Below are 13,098 nucleotides of genomic sequence, written 5' to 3' on the forward strand. Positions count from 1 at the left end.
GGTACTAAACTTAGTACATGGGTGATGAACTAATCTGTACACCAAACCCCCATGACACAAGTTTAGCTATATAACCTGAACATGTACTCCTGCACCTAAAATAAAAGTTAAAATTCTTTCACTAAAAAAAGCCTATGTGCAATTTTCAGCACCTATGAGTAATAATAATAATTAGACGGAATATCTTCTTTCTCAAATGTCATATGAACAAATTTCCTTTTAAACATCACGATGTATTAGAAAGAGCCTTGATTTGGAGGCACCATAGGTCATAACCTACATGCCTAGTGACAGAAGGCAAATCATAATATAAAACACAGGCCAATTTTCTTATATCTAAAATAATGATAAAAATACGTGCTCTACAGGTATTTCTACACATGGAGAGGAGTTTTGAGGATTAAGCAATACATGTGAAACTATATAGTAACTACAAAGTCACAGCAGAAATATAATGACAATGAAATAAAAATAAGGTAATCTCTTAAATCTTCCCGCAACCAAAAACACGATATTCTATATTATTCTCAGAACATTTCTTATTCTTCTGAAGTGTTATTCAATTTGGTATTTGGTAGCACAGGACCATTTACAAATTAACAAATATTACTGCTAAGTAAAAAAATCAGAAAGTAGATAATAAGAAAATAAAAATCACAGACAACACAATTAAGCAGACATAAAGCTATTAATATTTATATATGTATATGTTTTTCAGAAATATGTTCTATTTTAATGTTTTTATTAAACCATGAATTATAAACACCTTTCCTTATGACAATGTATCCTTCTATAACCTCATTTAATAGTTGTACAGTATTTCCTTGAATAGACATACCATTTCCTTGAATAGATATACCATGATTTATGTTACAAAATATAATTATTTTTGCAATTTTTCACAATGATAAATAACCCTGTGATGGGCATTCTTATTTAAATTGTTATATCAATTTAAAAATTTTTTGTAGAATTAAATCATGTCCTTTGCAGTAACATAGATGGAGCTGCCGGCATTATCCTAAGTGAAGCAACACAAGAAGAGAATACCAAATACTGCATGTTCTCACTTTTAAATGGAAGCTAAATATTGAATACATATGGGCACAAAGAGGGGAACAACAGCATCAGGGATTACTTGAATGTGGAGGGTGGAAGGAGACTGACGGCTGAAAAATTGCTATCAGGTACTACGCTTATTTTCTGGGTGAAAAAATCTGTGCACCAAACCCCTGCAACATGCAATTTACCTATGTAACAAACCTGCACATGTACCCCAAAACCTAAAATTAAAGTTAAAAAAGTTTTAAAAACACACCAGAAAAACCCAAATGGAAGTGAATAAAATTATTTTCTACATGTAATTCATTAATATAATCAGATACCTTTTGATTTTCAAATATTTGTATGTATAATTTTATATACATATATGCATAATCATCATTGTACTACATATATTGTTCTTTGGTCTGTGATTTTGCAATTAACATATATTGTGAACACATTTAAACATCTGTACCCAGAAATTCTTCACCCTTTGAAGTGAATCCAGTGTTCTGTTATTTGGGTATGTCATAATTTATGTAATGAAGCCTTTATGGGTGGATGTTCAGATTGTTTTCTTTTCTCTTTTTGTTCTTACTTTCTACACTCACATAATTATTTTTTTTTTGCATTCGTGCTTTCAAACTATTTTGTCAAGAGCATTTTTTCCTCTTAAAAGTCATTAAGAAAAAAAGAAACCTGCCCTTGTGTGGATGTGAATACAATGACTGCCAATACAGTTTGATGCCAATGACTTAATTACTGATTAAGATGTCATCAATTCTATCTATTATATGCATCGTTGCTTTTTACCATTAGTGCAAGTGTCAGCACAAAACAAAAGGCAAATGACATCTTAGTATTATCATGAAAATAGTTTTCACCTCACCTATTCCACATAAAACTCTTTGGGACCTCCAGGAGTCCTGTGATCACACTGAGAAACACTAGATTGGATAAAATAAATAGAGATGGCACTGTTGAATTAAATGATATATTTTCAGATTGAGGGGCAATTTTTATGACCAGATTGTTTACGGGGTACTAGCTATGTAAGAATTAAAGGACTTTAACACATTTATTTGAAGACAACTTCTAGAACACTTGGCTTACTATAGCGAATATAAAATAGAACCTTCATAGAATTTCCAGCGGAAAAAACATCTGAATTTGTTTTTTGCTAAGCTTCTCGGAACAAGGAAGTTAAACACAAAGCTATTGTTCGTCCCTCACTAAAGCATTTTACCATTTCTTCCTCTAAAACTTTATTTCATGCCCCTAAGTTTATGCTTCTTAATATAGAAATCAAGACCTTCCACAACCTTACTTTAACCTACCTTTCCACACACACATCTTGGTTTCTTGTACACATTCCTTTGTAGCAAGCAAATGGAAAACAAAGAAAAGCAGGGGTTGCCATCCTAGTCTCGACATAACAGACTTTAAGCCTGCAAAGATCAAAACAGACGAAGAAGGGCATTACATACTGCTGAAGGGACCAGTTCAACAAGAAGAGCTAACTATCCTAAATATGTATGTACCCAATACAGGAGCACCCAGACTCTTTTTTTTTTTTTTTTTTAATTGAGGAACAGAAAATGTTGCAGGAGAGGTGGCAATAAAGGTTGTCATGTACTATTTTCTAGTTGTTATGTATATCATTCTCATTTTCTCTAAAAAATATTTTCACTGTGGTAGAGGCTATGACAAAAGCTCCACAGGTAAAATGGAATCGTTCTGGGTGGTAAAGAGCAGAGAGAATTTGTATAGGTCAAAGACGGAAGAGGGAATGTCAGACTGAGACCACAAAGCAACCAACAAGTAGGAAAGGGTGGCACACAAAGAAAAGCTGGGAAGATTTCTGTTCAGGTGGCACAAAGGAATGTGCAAAAGAAAGGCATAATGATAGCTAGATCATAAGTGATAATTAAAAATCTTTTAAAAACACTTGCCTTTTGTACTGTCATGCACAAGATCTAATGTTCTTGCATTCTTGGCTTGAATGTGTATGTGAATGTATGCAATTTAAAGCAATGTACACTACAAATGTTTATAATCAAAAGAATAATTTAATAACCAGAAAAAAAGAGAACGGTATAAGTGTTTCAGCAACATCTAATATTTCTTAGGTTCCCAATGCTTACTATGTTAACATTTTTTTTCAGTTGAGGTGTGTGACACAATATGTCCTTTAGAGGGTAGAAATTAACTTGGGTTTTGAATAAAGTGAGGATTACTTATTCTGGCTCCTTCTACATCCTTATTCCTTCCAGTAAATTACCTATGGTGAGTCATATGCAATTCAATAGGCTCTCAGAAAATAATTTAGTCCTGTTTAATTAAGAACTGGATACTTTGATACTTTGACACCTGAATAAGTCAGCACCTTTTCTTTTTTCTTTTTTTTTTTTTTTTTTTTTTTTTGTAAAATGTCATAGCCACTCTATAATTAGGGTTACCACTGGAATCCTGTTACGTGAAGACCATATTTTGTGCTCTATTAACATTAGTAGCTTTTCTAATCTAGGGCTGGTATCTCTCAGAGCAAGAGAGAAACAAACATACTGAAATGAGGAAAGCAGAATCTTGTTTGCATCAATTGCAATTAATTTCACCAAGAACTGACTATACTGTTTTAAAAATTGTCAGTCCCAACCAGTCTTCTGACTCTTGCAATAGTTAAGTCCTGAATAGTAAGTCTAAAACTAGGGAATGATTCTTTAAAGCTGACTTATAAAAATGAACAAATATTTTAAATATTAATTTATATAACTACCCAAATCATATTGAGAGGAGGACTTAGTGTATTATACCTGGCTGATAAAATTGATAATACTTTGGCTTTTAAAAAATAATATCAGTCATGGCTATTGTGAGCATCAGGGAAGCTTTAATGTATTGTACAAATAAAAAATATTGTCTGTTACACTATATTTCCAGAATTACAGACTAGTTTCCAGAAAACAACTTTCTAATGTGGTTTAGACCCACAATAAAGGCTCTTGAGTGCAGGAAAAACACAAACATAGAAGTTGATGGGAATATGGCTTTTATTCTTCTAATTAGCCCAATGAATCCTAATAATTTCACTTCTGGATCCCCTGAAAAATCCCACTTTTTTTTTTTTTTAATTCTGGAATTGCATTTTCCTATATATGGTAATGGCGAAGTTGTTTTCAAATGATAAATGTTTTCCAAACTACTTAATACACTTTATGTGGTTTCTGTTTCAAACTGCTCTTGGTTAAAATCAATGAGCCATACACATTACATTGAGAGATGCTCTATTTCATACCATCCATCACTTATTGCCACTGCTATTTCATCTCAGTGCTCCACTGCTTGTCTTATTAATAGAAATATTTTCTTGGTAGATTCTGCAGCATGCTAGGGTTGCTTGCCTTTAATTTTTACAGTGCTTAGATAATTGTGGCTTCTTAATATGATAATGTGAACCCTCCATCCATAACTCAACTTCATTAGATCATGCTGATCTTTGTATATAAGTGAAATTGCTACCATGAAAGTCTTCTTTCTACTCGTTTTTCCCCATTGTTCTCTTCTCTTTGTTTTCCCATTTCAGGTCCTTCTATTCTGTTAACATCTGAAATATGCTAGGGGCTTATTTTTTCCTATCTATTCGGTTCTAAAACCTCTTTCCACTAAACTGAAAACTTCTTCAGTATGGAAACTACATATTATGAATATTTATAGCTGCCTCATTCGTTAGTTACTTAAACTCCATAAGCACTCAATAACTGGTTTTGCATGATATAAATGTATAAGTAGATTCTATTTCATAGAAGATAGAAAAATTAGGTGAATAGCTTTGGTCTTTATTACTTACATGGCAAAAAATTATTTTATGATATGCTCAGTATCACTGGTCCCTTGGCAGGCATGAAAACTGTAAGTCCCTTTGCCTGTTATAAGTTTTGTATCTACAAAATCAATACGAAGTCAGCTTATACAGCCACACACAGCTTAAACTTCCATAAAAAGTTAAAGAGTAGCTCTTCCAGGAAATGTTTCTTGACTTGCTCCACAAGATCGGAGTAGGGAGGCTCTCCTGTGTGCTCTTCAAGTCAGTGATTTTTATCATAATGTGATTATCTACTTCCTGGCATGCTTCTATCTCTGTACTTTGATTTATTCCTGTATCACTAGTCTCCATCTGAGTATCTGATCCACAACAGGTGTTCAGTATATAAAAATGGAATGACTAAAGAGAATTTAGAGTATCACAGAATCTGGAAACGACCATATCAACTCACCCTCTTTATGAAAATATGTCCTGTACTTTTGTAGGGTAGAAGTTGATAACAGATTGAGTTTGAGCTTTAGTATAGTGATGATACTTATTATCATAGAATTTTTAAGGTACATTAGTGAAGATGTTAACAATTGAGCTTAATCAGGAAATGTTTTCTGGCTCAGTGATCCTCAAAATAACATTTCAAGTAGGAGAAGAATAAGAGAATACCTAGAACATACACTTGAGTAGACTAAAAATGTTCAGACAAATCATATGGAATTTGGTATGATTGCCCAAGAAGTTACTTTTTTTCTGTAATGGAAAGTAACTGAGGGACATTTTTAAAAACACCTCCCAAAACCTAAAAATTCTGGAGATGGTCATGGAGTAACAGAAGCAGGAGTGGTTATTTCTCATTCCCAGGATACATCTAAATATGATTTTATTCTTTCACTTTCAGTGACTCCTAAGTTACAGCCAGCAGCCAAAAATATGACAGCCTGGCCCTGTGCATGAAGGCACTGCTGTGTGCAGAAATGTGCCACCTAGATCCCTCAGTGCCACCTCTCTCCTTCAATGACGAGGTAAGGCAGAGCACTAAGACCTTATGGGGACGGAAATTCTAAAGGTGTTTTACTCTCTGGGCAAAATATTCTCCATTAACATTGGAATCAGTTTTCAAATTCAGACACACGATATGACTTTGAAAAAATTTTGATGCTCATTGTATTTCAGTTTTCTTTACTTGAACATAGTGGCAAATCATCTTATTTTTCTGTCTGTTCTAAAAATCTGAAAGAGTCAGATGTACTTCACCCAGGAACCTGACTGCCTGAGTTCCAATACCAATTCTGCCATAATAAGTTGTGTTATCTTGAGCCAGCCACTGACTCTCTGCTTTAGTTTAATCATTTGTAAAGTGTAAATATTCATGGTACCTACCTCATGGCATCGTGGTGAGGGTTACATCCATTAATACATAGTAAATGCTCAGCAAGTATATCAGGTCAAAAGAGTCACTGACAGTGAGGAACTAAATAAGCCTCTGGAGTTCTTCTCATTTATAGAACAAGAGCTTCTGAATCGTTCACCAGAGATCCCTGTTTGAATGAAACGCCCAATGCGGGCACCGGTTGTGGCAACTCTACTACCAGATTCAGCACTCACGGTAACTAGGGCTTCCTAGGCACTGCTGCACTTACGGAGGTCTACCTTTAATCTGTTATTCTCTTTTGCCTGTGGACATTAGTCTTGTATCTAGAAAACTGGGCAATCTTCCCAGCCTCCTCCAAGCAACTAGTCTAATCAGCTTTATGATATTGCTGCTAGCTTACCTCTGAGCTGCTATTGCCTTGGGTTTGATACATTCCTCTGCTCCATCTGACTCTGATCATGGCTCTTACTTAGCTTACATTTTCAGGTTGGCCACTCAGGGTTATGTTGATTGTTGGTCGGGAAATCAAGCAAAAATGATGGGCATGTTTGGAAATTGACTTCAGAACTTGGACTTAGTAGTTGTTATCTGAATTAAATAAACTTGGTAACTCCAAGCCCTGCACTGCTTCTTGAAAGAAATGATTATTTTAGAGCTATTATATCATTACTACTAAAACAATGATAGGCATCATTTATGAATGTCTCCTATATGATAAATAGGATGCCATTAATTCCACAGCAACCTCAGAAGTTAGATGTCATTATCCAGTTTTCCAGGGCTAACAGACTCAGAAGATTAAATAATCCATTCAGATATAACTAGTTAGCAGCATGTGGTGGATTTGAAGCCATATGTTTCTTGTTATAAACCAAGTCACCAATAAGAAACGAGGAAAATATTTTGTTGAAATCTTTATCTTTCCAGTAAAATCTATGGTATCTCATTAACCACATTTTCTTCCCTGTGATATGTTTAAATGTTCATCCTCTACAGATGTACTTCAGATCCAAGGCCCTGTGCATTGGCTATCATGAATAAAATAGTTTTAGCTAACCAGCTCCCAACATAAAAAGAGCTGTCCAGTAGATCAAGCAACTGCTAGAGAAGGCAGGACATAGGTAATTAATTTCCTATGACTCTAGCCCAAGAAAAAGAGTCAGCTCAAATGTACATTATTAATTAGACAAAAACCATTCCCCTAATAATTTTGTATGGCATTCTTTTGGTTAGGTATTTTTTCATTGATTAGCAATTGATTAATTATTCTAATTGTTTATACATCAAGTATCAGAGTTATACTTACCTTCTGCCAAGCTCTCCATTAGGTAATATAAATGATATAAGTAATATATGCTATTTATACCTTATATTATACCAGAGGCAAGATGGACAATAAGCAAACAAATATATCAGTGATGGTAAATGTTATAGGAAGAAAATTAAGGAGATAATTCTTTGAAAGGAGAAAGTGATGAAAATTTAAATAGATTGGACAATCAAGTCTTATTGACATCTCTAAGGCCTGAAGATGAGTCATAAGGGTGACTGTGTAAAAATTACTCTAGACAGAGCAAATGACAAGTGCAAAGGCCCCATGGAAAGGCTTTGCCTAATGTTTTCGAAAAGTAATAAGGAGGCCAGAATGGATGGACTATAATATGAGTAAATAGGAGAGTAGTAAAGCATAAGAGAGAAGTATCAGGAAGGTTAGATTGTGTGGAGCATTGAAAGCTATTTAAAAGAAATTGGCTTTTATTGTAAGTGTTATGAAAGCTATTGAGAGATTTTGATCAGAGGAGTAATAGGATTCGATTTGTGTTTAAGGATTACTCTGGCTGTTATGTTAAGAATATATGGTGGGGAAGGGTCAAGGGCTTAAGCAAATACCAGTTATTAGATTATTGCAATAATCTAGGCAAGAGATGATGGGAGTGGTGAAAAGTGTGGGAATACTTATTAATTTTTACTAGAACAAAAGGATGTCCTGATGGATTGTAATTAAGGTATGAGAAAATAAAGATGTCAAGGATAATTCTAGGGTTCTTGGCCCAAGCATCTTGAGGGGTATGGTTGCAGTTTACTGAGAGATAGAGAAGACAGTGGGAAGAGGATTACAGAACCACGAAATCAGTTTTGGATATGTTTGTTAAGTATATAATACCTATTAGATATGCAAGTGGAAAAGCTAACAGGCAGGGTTTTGGAGGTCAGGGGAGAGGTCCAAGCTGGAAATGTAAATTGGGGGTTATCAGCATATAGACTATGTTTAAAAGGTGTGAAAATTAATGCAATTTGTAAGGGACTAAGTATAGGTAAGGAAGCTCCAAGGCCTAATGACTGGAATAGTACAGAGCTGTGACAGGCATTAGTCAGATGTGGCTACTAAAAGTTAACATTTAAATTAATTAAAATAAGGTTTAAATTTCAGTTCCTCTGGTGCAATTGCTACTTTTCAAGTCTTGATAGCCACATCTGGCTAATAACTACCATATATGAGAATTGAACTATTGAACATTTTCATAATGCAGAATATTCTACTGGGAAGCTCTTATGGAGACTGGGAAGATAAGGAGAATCTAATAAAGGAAACCAAAAATGAACAAATTTAAATATACTGACTTAGAGGTAAAATGAAAACTATATCAGGAAGAATAAAGCAATAAACTGGTGATAGGTCTAGTAGAATGAAAGCTGAGAATCGGTCATTGGATTAATTAGTGCAGAGGTCACTGGTCATTTCTTCACCACGCTGGGAGTAAAGAACTAATTGGAGTAAGTTCAAAGAAGAATGAGAAATATATATATGCACACACACATTAGTGAATGTCAACTACTTTTTCAAAGATTTCTGCTGGAAGCAGAGAAAGAAGCTAGTAGGTAGAGGAGGAATATGAGATTGCGAGAACATTTTTTCCTAATATAGGAAGATTAAACATATTAATGTATATATTTTAATAAAATCATCCAAAACAAGGAGAAAAATATTATGATATAGGAGGAGAAGGGAGAAGGAGAGGAATGAGAATATAACTTAAGCAATGTTCTTGCATAGATAAGAAGGGAATGGAATCTAGTATAGTACAGTAGTGAATTGAATAAGACCCAAAGAATAGTCAAAGAACATAGACGCAAGTGAAAGTTAAATGTGAGGCTGTGAAAGTTCTCTTCTTATTCCCCTACTTTTTCAAGAAAATAGGAATCAAGGTCATCAGCTGAGAGCAAAGAAAGGAGAGACAGTGTTGTATGAAGAGAGAGGAGAATGCATAAAAGAATCGCTTGGCAAAGTGGGAGAGTGAACAGATTAGTATATGTAATGCAATTGCTGTGGGGCGATACTGAAAATCCTTTTGTGACTAGTGATTATGATTCTATAGAGTGAGAACATGAAGCATGCTGTATATTTGACTCCAGCCATGTTCAGCTGCATTTTGTAAGAGCGAGTAGAGAGTTAAATTTTACCAGAATAAATCAAAGTGAGGGGGTTAAAATTATATATCAAAGGGAGTTATTATAGTGATAGACTATGAATTTTAAGCTGTGTCACTTGGCAAGTGAGGACATGAGGGTGAAAAGGGACAGTGAATTGATGGTAGAATCAATAAGTTGTGTGTACTGGATGGAGAGTTGAAAAATAGTAGGAGCGAGGTGTTAGTGAGTAATGAGCTAAGAGAAAGACAGGAGATAAAGGTCAAAGAACAATATGCTTAGAACACAGATTATGGAATGGGTGCAGTAATCGGTAGTGACACATTCAAGAGTGTGACTATGGGTGTGGGTAACTAAGGTATAATGGAGATCAAGATATTTGGAGAAAAGGAAGGAGGTTAAGTTACCAAGAAACCAGGATGCTGGAAGAATTATTTGTGTGGATATCTAAATAATGAAAAAATAAGACAAGTGTCATAATGAGAAAGTAGTTAAAATCTATAATACTTGTAATATATCCTTTGTTAAATAAATATTTATTGAGTATTTCAATAGCATAATAGTTAAAATCTGTAATGCTTGTAATATATCCTTTGTTAAATAAATATTTATTGAGTATTTCAATAGCATAATATTATAGATTCTGGAGAAAGGATGCATATAATTTCTTCCCTTACGGTGTTTTCCAGCCCAAGAAGTGCAAGGTGGTATTAAAACAAATTAAATTTTAATTGCATTTTCATTCATTACTGGTTGAAATGATTGGAATAACTACTTAATGAACTACCTATTTTATCTACAGATAATTTTCATATTCTGGGTACATAGCCATTTTTTGTTTTGAATTTTTAGTACAGTAAGTATAGTAATTTAGGAATGGGACTTTGGAAATGAAAAACTAAGAAAAATAGTATGAAAATATTTCCTTTGGTTACACCATTTTTGCAAGTAAAAAGAGTAACTGTATCTGAATATAGAATCTGCTATAATTCTATAATTCTGTTTCCATGTATTTACTATCACATTACCATTGAATTATAAGTTATATTGTTTCTTTCTTAGCAGTCATTTTCTACATGACTTTATTTTTTATTACACTTTAAGTTCTGGGATACATGTGCAGAATGTTCAGGTTTGTTACATAGGTATACATGTACGATGGTGGTTTGCTGCACCCATCAACCCGTCACCTACATTAGGTATTTCTCCTAATGCTATACCTCCACTAGCCCCCCAACACCCGACAGGCCCTAGTGTGTGATGTTCCCCTCCCTGTGTCCATGTGTTCTCATTGTTCAGCTCCCACTTATGAGTGGGAACATGGGTGTTTAGTTTTCTGTTCCTGTGTTAGTTTGCTGAGAATGATGGTTTCCAGCTTCATCCATGTCCCTGCAAAGGACACAAACTCATCCTTTTTAATGGCTGCATAGTATTCCATGGTGCATATGCGCCACATTTTCTTTATCCAGTCTATCATTAATGGGCATTTGGGTTGGTTCAAAGTCTTTGCTATTGTGAATAGTGCTGCAATAAACATATGTGTGCATGTGTCTTTATAGTAGCATGATTTATAATTCTTTGGGTAGATATCCAGTAATGGGATTACTGGGTCAAATGGTATTTCTGGTTCTAGATCCTTGAGGAATCGCCACACTGTCTTCCACAATGGTTGAACTAATTTACACTCCCACCAACAGTGTAAAAGCATTCCTATTTCTCCACCTCCTCTCCAGCACCTGTTGTTTCCTGACTTTTTAATGATCGCCTTTCTAACTGGTGTGAGATGGCATCTCATTGTGGTTTTAATTTGCATTTCTCTGATGGTGAGTGATGATGAGCTTTTTTTCATATAGTTTTTGGCCACATAAATGTTTTCTTTTGAGAATGGTCTGTTCATATCCTTTGCCCACTTTTTGATGGGGTTGTTTGTTTTTTTCTTGTAAATTTGTTTAAATTCATTGTAGATTCTGAATATTAGCCTTTTGTTAGATGGAGAGATTGCAAAAATTTCTCCCATTCTGTAAGTTACCTGTTGGGAACAGAACAGAGGCCTCAGAAATAACACCACACATCTACACTCATCTGATTTTTGACAAACCTGACAACAACAAGCAACGGGGAAAGGATTCCCTATTTAATAAATGGTGTTGGGAAAACTGGCTAGCCATATGCAGAAAACTGAAACTGGATCCCTTCCTTACACCTTGTACAAAAAATAACTCAAGATGGATTAAAGACCTAAAACCATAAAAACCCTAGAAGAAAACCTAGGCAATCCCATTCAGCACATAGGTATGGTCAAAGATTTCATGACTATAACACCAAAACCAAAGGCAACAAAAGCCAAAATTGACAAATGGAATCTAATTAATCTACATGATTTTTTTTTTTTTTTTTGAGATGGAGTTTTGCTCTTGTTACCTGGGCTGTAGTGCAATGGCACCATCTCGGCTCACTGCAACCTCTGCCTCCTGGATTCAAACAATTCTCCTGCCTCAGCCTCCCGAGTCACTGGGAGTATAGGCACACACCACCACGCCCAGCTAATTTTTGTTATTTTTAGTAGAGACAGGGTTTTGTCATGTGGCCAGGCCGGTCTCAAACTCCTTACCTGAGGTGATCCACTGGCCTTGGCCTCCAAAGTGCTAATCTACATGATTTTTGAAACATTTATCCAATTCTATTTTTTCCCTACAGAAACCTGAAGAAAACACATTGTTTTTTGAAGTATGATTCCTTTGTTTTTAATAATGGAGGCTTAGTGCCTATACTACGTCTCTTGGTATACCTAATAAACTTGTTGCCTCTATATTAAAAAAGATTTTTAAAAATCATATGTATATATGCATATATATAATTATAACTGAATAATTATATACAGTTATATACATATATATAATTATTTTCATGGTGAATTCTGAAATTTTAGTCTACCTATCACCTAAGTGGTGTACATTGAACTAATATGTAGATTTCTATCCCTAGTCCCCACTTCCATCTTTCTCCTTCTGAGTCTCTAAAGCCCATTATATCATTCTGTATGCCTTTGTGTACTCATAACTTAGCTTCCAACATATAGTTTATTTTTCACTTCTGTGTTACTTTACTTAGAGTGATGGCCTCCAGTTTCACCCAAGTTCCTGCAAAAGACATCATTTCAATCCTTTTAATGGCTGAGTAGTATTCCATGGTATGTTTATCTTCTTTATCTACTCATTAGTAGATATTTTCTTTATCTACTCATTAGTCAGTGGGTACTTAGGTTGGTTTCACATCTTGGCAATTGTGAGTTTTGCTGTTATAAACACACGTGTGTAAGTGTCTATTTTATATAATGACTTATTTTCCTTTGGGTAGATACGTAGTAGTGGGATTGCTGGATCAAATGGTAGATGTACTTTCAGGTCTTTAAGGAATCTCCATACTGTTTTCCATC

Source organism: Macaca nemestrina, chromosome 10, assembly GCF_043159975.1.
Source record: "Macaca nemestrina isolate mMacNem1 chromosome 10, mMacNem.hap1, whole genome shotgun sequence".
In the NCBI taxonomy this organism is placed as follows: domain Eukaryota; kingdom Metazoa; phylum Chordata; class Mammalia; order Primates; family Cercopithecidae; genus Macaca; species Macaca nemestrina.